This window comes from Narcine bancroftii, chromosome 1, assembly GCF_036971445.1.
Source record: "Narcine bancroftii isolate sNarBan1 chromosome 1, sNarBan1.hap1, whole genome shotgun sequence".
In the NCBI taxonomy this organism is placed as follows: domain Eukaryota; kingdom Metazoa; phylum Chordata; class Chondrichthyes; order Torpediniformes; family Narcinidae; genus Narcine; species Narcine bancroftii.
In genome coordinates, this window is record NC_091469.1 from 482,111,006 (window position 1) to 482,126,215 (window position 15,210).

General features: G+C 36.0%; 1 long non-coding RNA gene across 1 annotated transcript; it reads right to left on the reverse strand.

The window, feature by feature from the left end:
* Positions 1 to 8,449: 8,449 nt before the first annotated feature.
* On the reverse strand, positions 8,450 to 12,378 carry LOC138753890 (uncharacterized). The gene is made up of 3 exons (XR_011351489.1): positions 11,981 to 12,378; positions 11,160 to 11,228; positions 8,450 to 9,540 (listed from the first exon to the last, which is right to left on the reverse strand). It is a non-coding gene; the product is annotated as an uncharacterized lncRNA (long non-coding RNA).
* Between the last annotated feature and the right edge of the window lie 2,832 nt (positions 12,379 to 15,210).

Here is a 15,210-nt window from a genome sequence, read left to right on the forward strand (position 1 = left end):
AGAAACTGTTCTCAGTGATGCATTCTTGGTGGGCGTGGTAGTGCAGGAACAGCCAAGTGTGAACAGAGTTGAGCAGGACAAGTGGATGGTGCCATTTCATGCAAATGGAGCAGATATTCTTTTCAAGCTGGACACGGGAAAAGGCCAATTTGATCTGTAAGCATGACATCAGGGCAATGAAAATAAAGGCACACAATCATCTAAATTCTGTTCACTCAAGGCCTACAATGGACAGCACATTGACACAAAAGGCACATTTAAACTCAAGGTGAAAGTTAAGGGTAAAGAGTGCCACAACATGTTTACAGTCGTCCCAGATGGACATGATTCACTGCTTGGTGACAAAGTATGTGTAACCTTAGGCCTAATCAAAAGGGTATAATGCATTAATAGTGCCAATGAACAGCGTAGAGCAAATACTGGATCCATTTCCAGACATCTTCAATAGGTTTGGTGTTGTACCATTTACCTATAAGAAACAGTTAAAGGAGGATGCACAACCAGTAGTGCATGTCCCAAGGCAGGACACTTTAAGGACTATGTGCCCTGATTATTATTAAATACTTTCTCTTTTATAATTATAATTACTCATGCGATGTATTCTAATTCTCACTTGTAGTCCTGGGTCCAATGTAATCTTATTATTTCGAAGGGGCCCAGTCAGCATTTACTGCAAGGGGGGGGGGGAGGGGAAGAGTGTTAGGTATAGGCCCACTCTCTGCTGGACATCATGATGTCACCCTTCCATATATATAATCCTGTGTGTCAGTAGCCATGTTAGTCTAATAGAAGTAAAGGATGAGAAAGCATCACATCTCCAGGTCTTAATTGTGTGAGTGCATACACAACACTTTCATAGATAAGTATATGCTAGGTATTGGGTGTGTATGCACTGTGGTCTGGAGAAACTTTGTTTCATCTGGTTGTATAGGTACAGTCAGATGAGTTTCACGTCATAAGACTACTTACCCAAAGCACTCATAAATATTGTCCAAAGGACTGAAGTACTTTGAGGAAACAAAAGAAGGAATTTCCATTAAGGGTTGGGTGAAAGAGAATGTTGGATGAGATGTAAAGGTTTGGCAGGAGAAGAATGTTAGCAGTGATAGGATAGAATTCCAGGACTGATGGAAAATCTAGCTTTCCCACCATTATACTGACAATAGGTCTTGATCCAATCAAAACAAAGACCAAGTTTGGGAATGGAACAGAGGATGTAATTTAAAACACCCATCACGACATAATGCACTATCAGAGATACCAAGTGCATACAGTTACTTTCAGTTCTAATTTAACTTTTTGGTCTTTGATCCTCAGGGATATAGAACAGGAAGAGGCCATTTATCCTTTCTGCCATTCATGGATGAGCTCTAACGCAACACCATTTACCTGTCTGGCATCTATTCCCTTTTGGCGACCTGCCATATAAAAATGATTAGTTTTCAGACAATTTCAATTCATCCAGAATTGACAGCAGGGTGTGGGGAAATCTGAAAGGCCAATAGGTCAGTATGTGGAAATGAACCAACTTCCTTCCTCAGTACTGAAAAATATTTTGATCAACAATAAAGCCCTCTTGCATTTATGTATTACCTTTAATGCAGTGGAACATCTCAAGATGCTTTACAGGAACACAGACAAGAAACTGTGCTTATTAAGATATGGTCACAGAAGAGGATATCAAAGTAGCATTTTAAAAGTTGAAATTTTGAGAGATGGAGACGTTTAGGGAAGGAAGTTCAGGTTTCTCGCAGCAATTGAAGGGGCTGTTGCCATTGATTAAAATAGCAAGACCTATAAATTAATGTGTGTTGTGTGATTTTTCCCAAGTTTGCAAGAGGTCCCTTTGATAATATTTTCACTAACTTTTCTATGAAAAGAATGTCTTCCAAGTTTCCCTCTCCATTTCAAAGAAAGCTATAATTCAGCAACCCCTTCTGTGATAGAGTATTTAGAGGTGGTTTGGGATGGTCGTTTGAGCAGGTTGCACACAAACATTTTAAAATACAGAATGTTTGCAGGACTTATGCAGAGTGCTATTTTGCAAAAGGCAACAAAGTAGCAACATACAGCAGCAGCTTGTCTAGAAGAGCATGTGATCTTTGCAGGCAGAGGGAAAACATCTTTCCTCTCAGAGAGGGAGAGAGTAAGAGAGAGAGGAGAGACAGAAACTTCGGTTCTAGAGGGACAAGCTGGCAAACTTTGGAAGACTGCCTGGAAAAAGAGAAGACTGGGTGTCTGAAAGGTGACTTTAAAGAAAGAGGATCATCTGGAGAACCCTGAAGGGGGCAAGTTTCATCAGCAAGACTGATTAAAAAGGAATCAGGTGTGCATATCCTGGAACAAAAGGAATCTCTCTCTGAAAAGCAACAAGAACCCTCCTGAGTGGTAACCATTTGCCTGTTAAGCACCAAAACCTGGTGAACTTAATTAATTTACACAGTACAAGAATTGCCTGCAACCAGTGACATTGGACTGTGAACCAAAGAACTTTTCTACACTTATATACACATTACACACACATGCGCTTAGAATTAGAGGGGGGTTAAGTAAGTTGATAGTAATAAGTTAAAGTTTGATTCTGTTTTCATGTGCAAAGATAATTAAAAGCAACTTTTGTTTAAGTCACCCTTTGTCGAGGTGTATATCTGTTGCTGCTGGGTTTTGGGGTCCTCTGTAATATTTTATGGGGACTCGTCTGGGATTTGGACCCGGGATCTCTCGCACTATGGATTTGAGAAAACAAGACTTATTTCCTGAATGTAATCACTGAACAATAGTTTCCTTTCTTTGTTTGTTGACACAAGTGGAAAGCAATTAATTCCAGTGCTAATAACTCCTTCCATCGGCATCTAGAAGGAGTTTGTACGTTGTCCCCATGACGTGCATGGGTTTTCTCTGGGTGCTCTCGTTTCCTCCCACCCTCCAAAACATACAGAGTTGGCAGGTTAATTGGGTGGCACGGGTCTCAATGGCTGGAATGGGTTTCTACTGTGCTGCATTGTTTTAAACATTTTAAATGCAGAGAAATTCAGATTCATTGGGTGGGTGATATTGTTCAGATGATTTATGATACACTTAGAGACAGTGCTAAACTGACTTATGACAAGTGTGATTTAAAAGGATACAGTGGAAGGAAGGTCTTCTAACACTCTTCCTGAGGTCAGCAAATCTAGATGTATTCTTCCACTTTATAACAACCCTTGGGAACCTGCTGTGTTGTTCATTTTAACTCATCCCTCTGAGACAATATAAACAATGTACAAGGACAAATTTATGACAGTGAGATCTTGCTCTGAAAATCTTCTAATTCCAACTAGATTTAACTCTGTGATGCAAACTTATGAAAAATATTCACTGTTTCTTTATGTTTTTCTTCTCTGATAATTGACACATTTGACATGATTTTTGTTTAGCCTTTTTGGACTCAGCTTTTCCTTTTTTATTTTAAGGAATGGCAGGCAGATTTGATGGGATGAATAGCCTATTTCTGCTCCTATGTCTTATGGTCTCAGTTGTAACATAAGCTAACCCTCTTTTTTAGTTAATCTTCCAAAAAAAAGTTTTATTTACAATTTCCAGGATTGGTTATTTCTATTTTTAGTTAACATTTTTAGCCCTGCATTAGATGTGTCTGGTGTTTTCTTTAACTGCATTAATTCCTTGTTCATTGCAGATTGCTTGGTAACTTTGTTCTGCTTCAAGCCATGTTGTTTTATTTAATTGATTATCAGGTTAACATAATTTTAACTACATATTTTATAATAATTTCTGAAGCATATAAATATTTAACCATATAATCATTTACAGCACAGAAACAGGCCAGTTTGGCCCTACTAGTCTGTGCCGAACATCTTCTCCCACCTCTCCCGTCCATATACCAATCCATCCTTTCCTTGAATATTAACATTGATCTCGCTTCTACCACCCCTGCTGGAAGTTCATTCCACAGCCCCACCACCTTCTACGAGAAGAAATTCCCTCTCATGTTTCCCCTAAACTTTTCCCCTTTTACTCTCAATCCATGCTCTCTTGTTTGAATCTCCCCCACTCTCAGTGGAAAAAACCTATCTACATTGACTCTATCTTTCCCCCTTATAATTTTGAATACTTCTATCAAATCACCCCTCAATATTCTACATTCCAGAGAATAAAGTCCCAGACTGCTCAACGTTTCCCTGTAACTCAAACTCTGAAACCCCGGGAACATTTTGTAAACCTCCTCTATGCTGTTTATATCCTTCCAGTAATTCAGCGACCAAAACTGAACACAATATTCCAATGGCCTCCCCAATGCCTTATAAAATTTCAACATAACATCCCAACTCCTGTATTCTATACTCTGATTTATGAAAGCCAAAATATAAATGCTTTCTTCACCACCCTATCTACATGTAATTCAACTTTCAGAGAATTATGTACCATGACTCCTAAATCCCTTTGTTCTACTACACACCTCATTTTCTACCATTTAATGTGTATGTGCTATTTTGATTAGTCCTACCAAAATGTAGCACCTCATATTTGTCAGTATTAAACTTCATCTGCCATCTTTCTGCCCACTCTTCTAACTTTCCTATATCACCCTGTAAGCTTTGATAATCTTCCTCGCTGTCCACAACACCGCCAACCTTTGTATCATCTACAAATTTACAAATCCAATTTGCCACCCTATCATCTAGATCGTTAATATATATGACAAACAGCAGTGGACCAAGTACCAATCCCTGAGGCAGTGCACTCATCACCGGCCTCCAATTTTGACAAACAATTTTCCATCACTACTCTCTGGCATCTCCCATCCAACCATTGCTGAATCCATTTCACTACTTCATCATTAATGCCTAATGCTTCCATCTTCCTTGCTAACCTCTTAAGGGGAACCTTATCAAAAGCCTTACTAAAGTCCAAAGAGACAACATCCACCGCCTTCCCCTCATCAACCGTTTTAGTAACCTCCTCGAAAAACACTATAAGATTTGTTAAACATGATCTACCATGTACAAAACCATGCTGACTACTCCAAATCAATCCCTGCAAATCAATCCCTGCCTTTCCAAATAGTTGTATATACCATCTCTAAGAACATGCTCCATTAATTTACTCACCACCGACATCAGACTTATAGGCCTATAATTACCGGGTCTACTTTTGGATCCTTTTTTTAACAGCAGAACCACATGAGCCACCCTCCAGTATTCTGGCACTTCCCCCGTGGCCAGTGACATTTTAAATATTTATGTTAACGCCTCCACTATTTGTTCACTAACCTCCCTCGGGGTACTAGGAAATATTTTGTCAGGACCTGGAGATTTATCGATCTTTTTTAATATAGCCAACACTACCTCCTCATTAATTCTTATATTATCCATGAGCTCCCTACCATATTTCTTCACTTCATCTGGCTTAATATTATTTTTCTTTGTGAATACTGAAGGAAAAAAATCATTTAAAATTTCTCCCACATCCTCTGGCTTCTTATGTTTTTTTTAAACACTCCTTATGCTCTTCAAGCAGTTCATTCCCTTCCCTGCTTTTTATACCTGTTGTACACATCCCTCTTCCTTTGAACCATGTTCCCAATATCATTTGAAAACTAAGGCTCCCTACAGTTTCCAACCTTTCCTTTAATCCTCATGGGGACATACCAACTTTGCGCTCTCAGAACTTATCCTTTGATTACCCTCCATTTATCTGCTCCATTCTACCCTGAAAATATCTTATTCAAATCCACACCCTCCAAATCTTTTCTTATCCCCTCGAAATTTGCTTTCTTCCAATCAAGAATCTCAACCTTGGGCCCACCTCTATTCTTTTCCATTATGGGCCTAAAACTAATAGTATTGTGATCACTGCACCCAAAGTGTTCCCCAAAATAAACCTCTGTTGCCTGACCTTTCTCATTCACTAATAGGAGATCCAATACTGCCTCCTCTCGAGTCTGTTCTTCTATATATTGATTAAGAAAACCTTCCTGACACACTAAACAAACTCTACTCCATCCAGCCCTCTTACTGTATGGGTGTCCCAGTTAATGTTCAGAATGTTGAAATCTCCCACATCTACTACTTTGTGTTTATTACACATATATGCAATCTCCTCAGCCCATTTGGTAGTCTTCCCCCCCCCCCCACCCCAACAGTATCCTTGTTGTTGAGGGGATGGCACTCTGTAAGCTGCATCTTTTTTTTATTATTTTGTTCTTTTCCTGTAGCTAAGCTGTACAGCTTTATTTATCCATTTATAATAAAGGAGGCTGCCATAATGAATTATATTATTTGCATTAATGTCAGTTGCTGCATATGAGGCCAGCTGAGTTTCTCCAGCATTTGCTGTTATTACTGTTTTGGCTCTGCTTTGTTTGATCTCATAAAATCCAACACTTCACATTTCTCTGTGTTAAATTCCATCAACCATTCCTCTGTCCAACCAATCAAGATCCTGCTGCAATCTTTGGCAACCGTCTACAATACCAGTGTCATCCACAATCTCTCTAATCATGGAATATACATTTTTATGTAAATCACTGATATAGATGACAAACAGCTCCAAACCCTGTGGTATACCGCTAGTCATAGGTATTTTGAACTAACAACACTTTCAATTATTTTTGGGTCTAAAGGAACTTTGTTAGCACTAATATAGGAATAGCAATGGAAAATTCACCAGACAATGGTAAATTCAAAATAATAATTTTTAAATTAAATTATTAATAACATAACATTTCAACATATCTCTAAACTTAACTCTAAATATAACTCCACTATGCACAAATATTAAATGTAAATATGTGTGCAATAAAGTCCCACTCTGCAAAGTCAACTCCAAAACTTCAGCATCATTTTAGTCTTGCTTGAAGGTCTTAAATTCTTAGTTCAGAAATAATTACAAAGCACCTTTTCTTCAGGCCTTTTTACCATTTTGGTAAATTCTGCCCTCTTTTCCATGACACAGGGAATGTGGCTATTTTCTTCCACAATTAATTCACAATAATTTGAGTTGTTTAACAAGGGTTAAACAAGGCCATACAAAATAGACCCAGTAGAATTCTGTCCTTTCCCCAAAGAGACAGTGAAGTGGTCTTCCTTATTTCAAAAGCCACTCATTCTGTGTACCCCTTTTCCCAGGAGTTACTGTAACTTAACCCTGTTTGTCACAGGTTTTCAATCCCTGTTTGTCACAGGGTTTTGACTTCTGTCAACTCTAAACTGAACTCTCTCAAAAATGTCTGAATTCAATAATATATTTCTCCAAATCATGTGACAGTTACATCAATGAAGTCAATCCCAATTTTTGGAAACCACGTGACCATCAAGTTTATTTCTACCAAAATTCTGCTCCTTTTTCAAAACCATTTCATATCCATAATAACCCCTGACCTCATCTCTGTTCAAGAGGCTTAAGTGGTTTTGATTAAAAACAGACGGTTTCCTCAGCAGTTCTTATTGAGTATGCAAACATTGTTGATATATTTTTTTCGTTTACAACATTCTCACAAAGGTTTAATATCCATTATTTATGATAAGCTTTCTGGAAAAAGGATTTAAACATTTCATTATCGGACAAGATTTGGGATTTAATTTTTAAGCTGGTTAATAGTACATACTTTTGTGGCCATCATTGTTAGAATTTAAAGTTGTACATAGGGCTCATATACCTAAAGTCAAATTATCACATATCTGTTCAGATGTAAACTCTTGTTGTGATAAATGTAAGAGAAGAGAAGCTTCTTTAATTCATATGTTTTGGATGTGACCTAGCCTTGGAAAATACCAGAGGGATGTGTTTCAAACTTTAATCTTTAGTGTAAAGCCCAATCCTTTGGTTGCTCTTCTTGGAACAACTGAAGAGGTTGATGTTCTTTTAACTCCAATCAAATGTTGTACTCTGTCTTTTGCCTCTCTTTTGGCTAGATGTGCAATACTGCTTAGATGGAAGGAAGCTGCCCCGCCCACTCATGCTCAATGGCTGATGGACATTATGTCCTTTTCAAATTCAGAAAAGATCTGTTACTCAATTAATAATTCAAATGCTGTGAGGACTATTCCTGAATTATTTCCATAACCTCTAGGCACAATATTAATCCTCAATTTCACTAACTTTGCTGTTTTATTTCAGGAACAAAGTACAATTTTTTCTTTAGTCATACAACATTGATTTGGGCCTAGGGTTTAGAGTCGCACCTATACGTGATTAAAATTTTCGTTTTGATATACTTTTGTATTATGGATGTGCTATATTTGCTTTTATATTTTGGGTTATGCAATTTGTCATTATTATTGTGCATTCCATAAATATTTTGTATCTGTATGTTTATATGTGAAAAATCAATAAAAATATTAAAAAGGAAAATTTCACAAAACTGGACATTTCACAAGCTTATCAACAAGTTGTTGTAAGGGTTCGTGTGGATCCCACAGGGTAAGAACCAGATGAAAGTTGGGGTGCAAAGCACGTTTATTTTGGGGATGCAAACAGGGCAACAGGATCAAAATGCTAAATAAACCTATACACATATACCCAATACACTTCGGATAATGAGGGAGAAACTTAACAGAAACTGGGGAAATTTCTTAAATACATACAATCAACAGTCAGAATCAAGGTGATACTACGTGCCCCCATCCCTTGACTGGTACGGACATGGCTGGGTGGTACAGTATCTGGGGAAGGCAATCATCCAGAACCTTTCTGCTGCTGTGATGGCTGTCTTGTTGCGGTAGTCGCCAAAGGCCGGGTGCTTCCCCCAGATCATCGAGAGAATGGATGTAGGGCACCACAAATGGGGGGAAACAGTAGCCATACCAGGTGGCAGGGAGCCAGGGGTAGGTACGGTGGCCTCATACCCAGTGGGTAAAATGTTCTGCCTCCCCATTAGTACCTGGGTGATAGGGTGCAGACAAAATATGTCTGATATTGTTGTTGCACATAAATTTTAAAAAAATTCTGATGTAAATTGAGGCCCATTGTCCGTAACTAATTCATGAGGCAATCTATAAGTGACAAAGATAGCTCGTAGACAGTCAATCGTGGGATCTGCTTTGGTATTTTTCAGCTGTGAAATTACTGACCACTTGGAGTGTGCATCCACAGCTATTAGAAAAGTCTCACCCATGAATGGTCCAGTGATGTCTACATGAATCCGATGCAGGGGTTTGGATGGCTATTTCCATTGGGTTAACTTTGGCGTGCGACATTTTTGGCTGCATTGACTGACATACTTTGCATTCTCTTACTGTTCTTTCAATGTCTCTGTCTATGGAGGGCCATCAGACATGCATCTGGGCCAGTGCCTTCATTCATACCATTCCTGGATGGTTGTGGTGTAGTTCTGATAACATGGTAGTTTGCCATTTTGCTGGAATAATTGTATGGGTACCCCATAGTAAACATCCTTCTTTTTTTTTAAACTTTATTTATGTCATTCAAAAAGCAATTAATACATGACATATACAACAAATAACTCTAAACATGAATGTTATTTTTTATATATATAAAAAAAGAAAAGAAGAAAGAAACCTCCCCCCTCAGCCAACTTTCCTAAAGAGAGCCATAAAGAAAGGAAAAAAAGGAAAAAATATTTAAAAAAATTAAGCATACATATTAAAATCTAATCAATTTAAATTGAAATGTAAATATTCTGAATATAACAACCACCTATTAATAAAAAAACTATAATTATCATGCAAAACATATGTAATTTTTTCCATTATTAAACAATATTTCATCTCATTATGCCATCTATGAATATCAATCATATTTGTATCTTTCCATGTACTAGCAATACATTTTTTCACTATAGATAATGCTAAATATACAAAAGCAAGTTGAAATTTATCTAATCCCAAACCTTTCAGAGGTTGTAAACTACCCAATAAAAATACTGTCGGATCTAAAGGTATTTTAATCTTATACAGATATTCTAAAAACAATTGAATTTTCTTCCAAAAGGATTCTACATATATACATGACCAGACAGCATGAAAAAAAGTTCCAACAGAATTACCGCATTTAAAACACAAATCTGATTCATAAAAACCATACTTTTTTAGTTTTTCAGGTGTTAAGTATAATTGATGTAAAAAAATTATAATTAATCATTGCATAGCGTGCATTTATCAGCTTAGTTACACTATCACAACAAATATCTAACCAATCATCTTCGGGAATAAATAAAACTAATATCCACTTCCCATTTACTTTTAGATTTATCCCAACCTTTTTTATCCATACCATCCTGTAATATTTGATACATAGATTAAATATAACCCTTCTCTGGTACCTTCATAAGAAAAGTCTCAAATTTAGTCATTTCAGGTAAAATCATATCTCTACCAAACACATGTTTTACCAAAGATCGAATTTGATAAAAAAGAAACATAGATTTCTTATCAATACCATAACTGACCCTCATCTGATTAAAAGATAAAAATTTACCTTCTTTAAAACAATCTCCCAAATTTTCCATACCTTTGTAATAAACTTCGATTTTGTATTGAAAAAAAAAGTTGATTATTATACAACGGAGTCAAAGCCGATAATTCACCCCTAGAACCTATCATTTTCTTTTTCTTTGTCCATAACTTCATTAAATGTTTTAATATAGGCACATTACGTTGCTGTAACAAATTTAAATTCCATCTAAACAAAAAATGATGAATTTCAAATTCAGAAATATTTGCCACCTCAATTTTGGCCCAACTAGGGGGCCGTTCCAAATCCATCAATAAACTAATAAATTTAAGTTGGGCTGCTTCATAATAATTTTGAAAATGTGGTAAACGTAATCCCCCTAACTCATATTTCCAAGTTAATTTATTCAAGGCTACTCTTGAAAATTTACCTCTCCATAAAAATTCCCTAACCATTTTATTCAAATCTCAAAAAAAAATATTATCAAGTAAATACAGAATAGATTGAAACAAATATTGCATACGCGGAAAAATATTCATCTTAATTGTATTTATCCTACTCAATAAATTAATAGGTAAATCTTTCCACTTAATCAAATCAGCTTTAATTTTTTTTATTAACAGAACATAATTTAATTTATATAAAGATTGATAATTAACATTCAGAATTATACCTAAATACTTAATTCGATCAGTCCATTTCAAATTAATAATATTCTTATAAACTGAATAATCTCCTTCACTTACCGGTAATATTTCACTTTTTTCCCAATTAACTTTATATCCAGAAAGACATCCATATTGTATCAGACACTCCTTCAAATGCAAAAGTGATTGAGCTGGATTTGTTAAATACACCAATACCTCATCGGCAAATAAATTAATTTTATATTCCTCATCTAAAACTTTCATACCTTGTATCTGTGTATTTTGTCTTATCAGCTGTGCTAAAGGTTCGATCACTAAAGCAAACAAAGCTGGTGATAAAGGACAACCTTGACGAGTTGATCAAGTCAATTTAAACGGTTCCTAAATCAAACCATTCGTCAATACTCTAGCTACCGGTTTACTATATAAAGCCTTAATCCAACCAATAAAAAAAGGACCAAACTTAAATTTCTCCAGAACTTTAAACAAAAAATTCCATTCAATTCTGTCAAAAGCTTTTTCTGCATCTAAAGATATCACCATCGGGTGATCTAAAGATTGTCGAAATCTATTAATCAAACTAATCACATGCAAAATATTATCTGAGGCATATCTATTCTTTATAAAACCTGTCTGATCCATATGGATCAACTTAGGTAAAAGTTTAGCCAATCTATTCGCTAAAATTTTAGCTATTATTTTATAATCTACATTTAACAACGAAATTAGTCTATATGAAGATACTTTCAAAGGATCGCTATCTTTTTTTGGAATTACTGTAATTAAAGCACTAGAATAAAACTCAGGCAATTCATAGTGTTCTCCAACTTGACATAATACATCTCCAAACACTGTAGAGAGATCATCATAAAAAATTTTATAAAATTCAACTGAAAATCCATCGTCACCAGGCGACTTACCGTTCAGCATTTCCATCATAGCCATTTTAATTTCCGAATCAGTAAATGGTGCTTCCAACTCCCGTATATCTGCATCTTCTAATGTCGGTAAATTCAACTGTGATTAAAAAAAGATCAATCGATCCATTTTCTTGTTTTCCTTCAGATGTATATAACTTTTTATAAAATGAACAAAATTCATCATTAATCTCATGAGGTTTATACGTAATAAGCGAATTCCATCTAACAGCATTAATAGTCCTCGAAACCTGTTCTTTCTTTAATTGTCATGTGCTTTCTCTCCCCATACATAATACCATTGTTTAGTCCTATTAATCATACATTCAAATTGATAAGATTGCAAAGTATTATATTCCAGTTTCAACCTAGATAATTCTATTTTCTGATCTTCTGTAGCATCTTTCTGAAATTCCTTTTCTAACTCATCAATCTGTTTCTCTAATTCAAGACTCTGATTTAATCGATTCTTTTTTTATTTTAGAAGCATAACTAATTATTTGTCCTCTCAAATAAGCTTTCATAGCATCCCACAATACAAACTTACTTTGAACAGAATTAGAATTTTCTTTTAAAAAAATTAATTTGTTTTTTCAAAAAATCAATAAATTCCATATTTTTAATAACATTGTATTAAACCTCCAATGATAGTCCACTTGAATTTTCTCAGAGGCTGCATATGTAAAGTATAACAAAGAATGATCTAAAATCACCCTACTTTTGTATTCCGCTTGTTGTATTTTCCCTTGTAAGTGTGCCGATACTAAAAAAAAGTCAATCCTTGAAAACGATTCATGTCTCGATGAGTAAAAAGAGCAATCTTTCTCTGTCGGATTAAGACGTCTCCAAATATCTACTAAATTAAGATCTTTCATCAACGCTTGAACCTGAACTGCCATTTTAGATTTCTTAACTTTCTTCAGAAGTTTATCTAATAAAGATTCCAAAACACAATTAAAATCACCACCAACTAAAACATTATTATTAGCCTGACCCAGATATAAAAATGCATCTGAAATAAATATTTCATCATCTACATTTGGGGCATAAATATTAAGTAAAGTCCAAAATTCACTAAAAATTTTACAATTCAATTTAAGAATACATCCTGCCTTTTCCTCCATTGATTGTAATTCAAAAGATAAATTTCTATGTATCAAAATTGCTACACCTTTAGCCCTGGAATTAAATGAAGAAGAATATACATGCCCTACCCAGTCCCTCTTCAATTTCATACTTTCTTTGACATTCAAATGTGTTTCTTGTAAAAAAGCAACATCAATTTTCATTTTATTAATATACGCCAAAATTCGCTTACGCTTAATCGGACTGTTTAAACCTCGAACATTAAAAGTAGCAAACCTCAACTTTGACATATCTACTAATATTACTAAGAGCTAATAATATCTTTATATAAAAGCTCAAAACAATGTAAATAGGCCCTCCAATAGGAGAAAAAAACCCACAAATTAAAGGCTAGATAAAATGAAAATAAAAGAAAATAGTAAAAAAAAATCAAAACTCCCCCCCCAAAAAAAAAACTACCAAAAGGTAGTAATCCCTAAACAAAATTTGGGTGTGGATCACCCACCAGTGGCTGATGACTAATAGAACTTTGAGCAAATCTCTCCCTCCCCAGCCGAACAACGAATAACTTCAAAATATAATTCTTCTATTCATTCAAGAGATTCCAGACTCAGAGACCACATTTCAAGAGAAGTTGGACTCTTTCCATTCCTGTTTTTCCCATTTCTGCCATTTCTTCCATTTCCAGAACAACCAGATTTTTCTTTAGGAGACAATGGTGGGCTACGTCTTTGTCCTCTTACATCTGGGAATGAATCAGCAAAAATCATTGCTTCACGATTATTCTCAAAAAAAACGAGATTGATAATCTCCATAAAACACCTTTAACACTGCCGGATAGCGAAAAGTAGACTTATAGCCTTTACGCCACAAAACTTCTTTAACTGGATTAAATCGACATCAACGTTGAATGACCTCTTGACTCAAATCGGGATTTTTTAAAAAATTATTACAGGTCTCTGTGGTTGACCAGGTAAAGATGTTCTTCTTAAAGCTCTATGAGCTTTTTCCAATACCAAGCCTCCAGAAAAAAATTCTTGCCCTAGTACTTGTGAGATCCAGTCTTTAAAAAAGCGAAGAGGATCTTGTCCTTCCATACCTTCTGGCAAACCAACAATTTTCACATTATTCCTTCTGCTTTGATTCTCCAAGTAGACTATTTTCCTCTCTAACTCCTTCTCACATTCTCGCAATTCTATAACAGATTTTTCAATCTTCAACACTTTTTCTGTATTAGAAGCCACTTGCTGTTTACATTCCAAAAAAGCAGACTGAAATTTTTTAAAATGTTCACAGGATGCTTCCACACGTGCTTTAACTGTATTCAATTCTGAACTTATCATTTGGGCCATCTCATTCATTCTAGGCTGGATGACAGCATTTAACTGTTTACATTGTAACTCAGAAAAGCTCAGCCCTGCTTTCTCTAACGTAGTGGCAGAACCAGGTAACTGCAGCTCCTGCTGCAACTCAACAAAAGGCATTTTAACCGTTTTACTGCGGGTCTGAACTCCCAGCGACGGCACCCCGACTTCCTCAGGGAGTCGATGCTGGTCTCCCCCCGCAGCTCACTGTTTTTTCAAAAAATCACAGAGATCAAGATCTTCAGGTTGGAGTGTTTCCTGAAGCATTTCAGGCAATGGAGTTGTCTTTCTGCGTGCTCCCTCCGTTAAAATTGGCAGGCTGCCAGATTCGGGATCCACATCTTGGGAACATGCACCTTCCTCCAGAGAATGGGTAATTCCATTGCTGTCCTTCACTTGGTGAGTAGTAGACATTTTTTTTTCAGCTCCCACAGGCACTAAGGAAGTTAAACCTGAAGCTGTAGCAAGTTGTTTAGGCCTCAAATCTTCAACACTTCGAAAATGTAACTTCTTCTGCACTTGATGTTTAATCTTTTTACCATTAATGGCCATAACAGTTCCTTAATATTTTAAACTAAAATTTTAAAAGTTTAAACTTGAAAACAAGGGGTTAAAAATGGGTACTTAAAAGTCCAGCCAGAGAGGACGAGATCACACGTCTAGACTCTACGCCATCTTGCCACGCCCCCGTAAACATCCTTCTTCGACTGATAGTTCATGACGGTGTGTGTGGTAAGGTTTTGGAACTTCTGGAATGACTTCAGATTTGGACTATCCATTAAG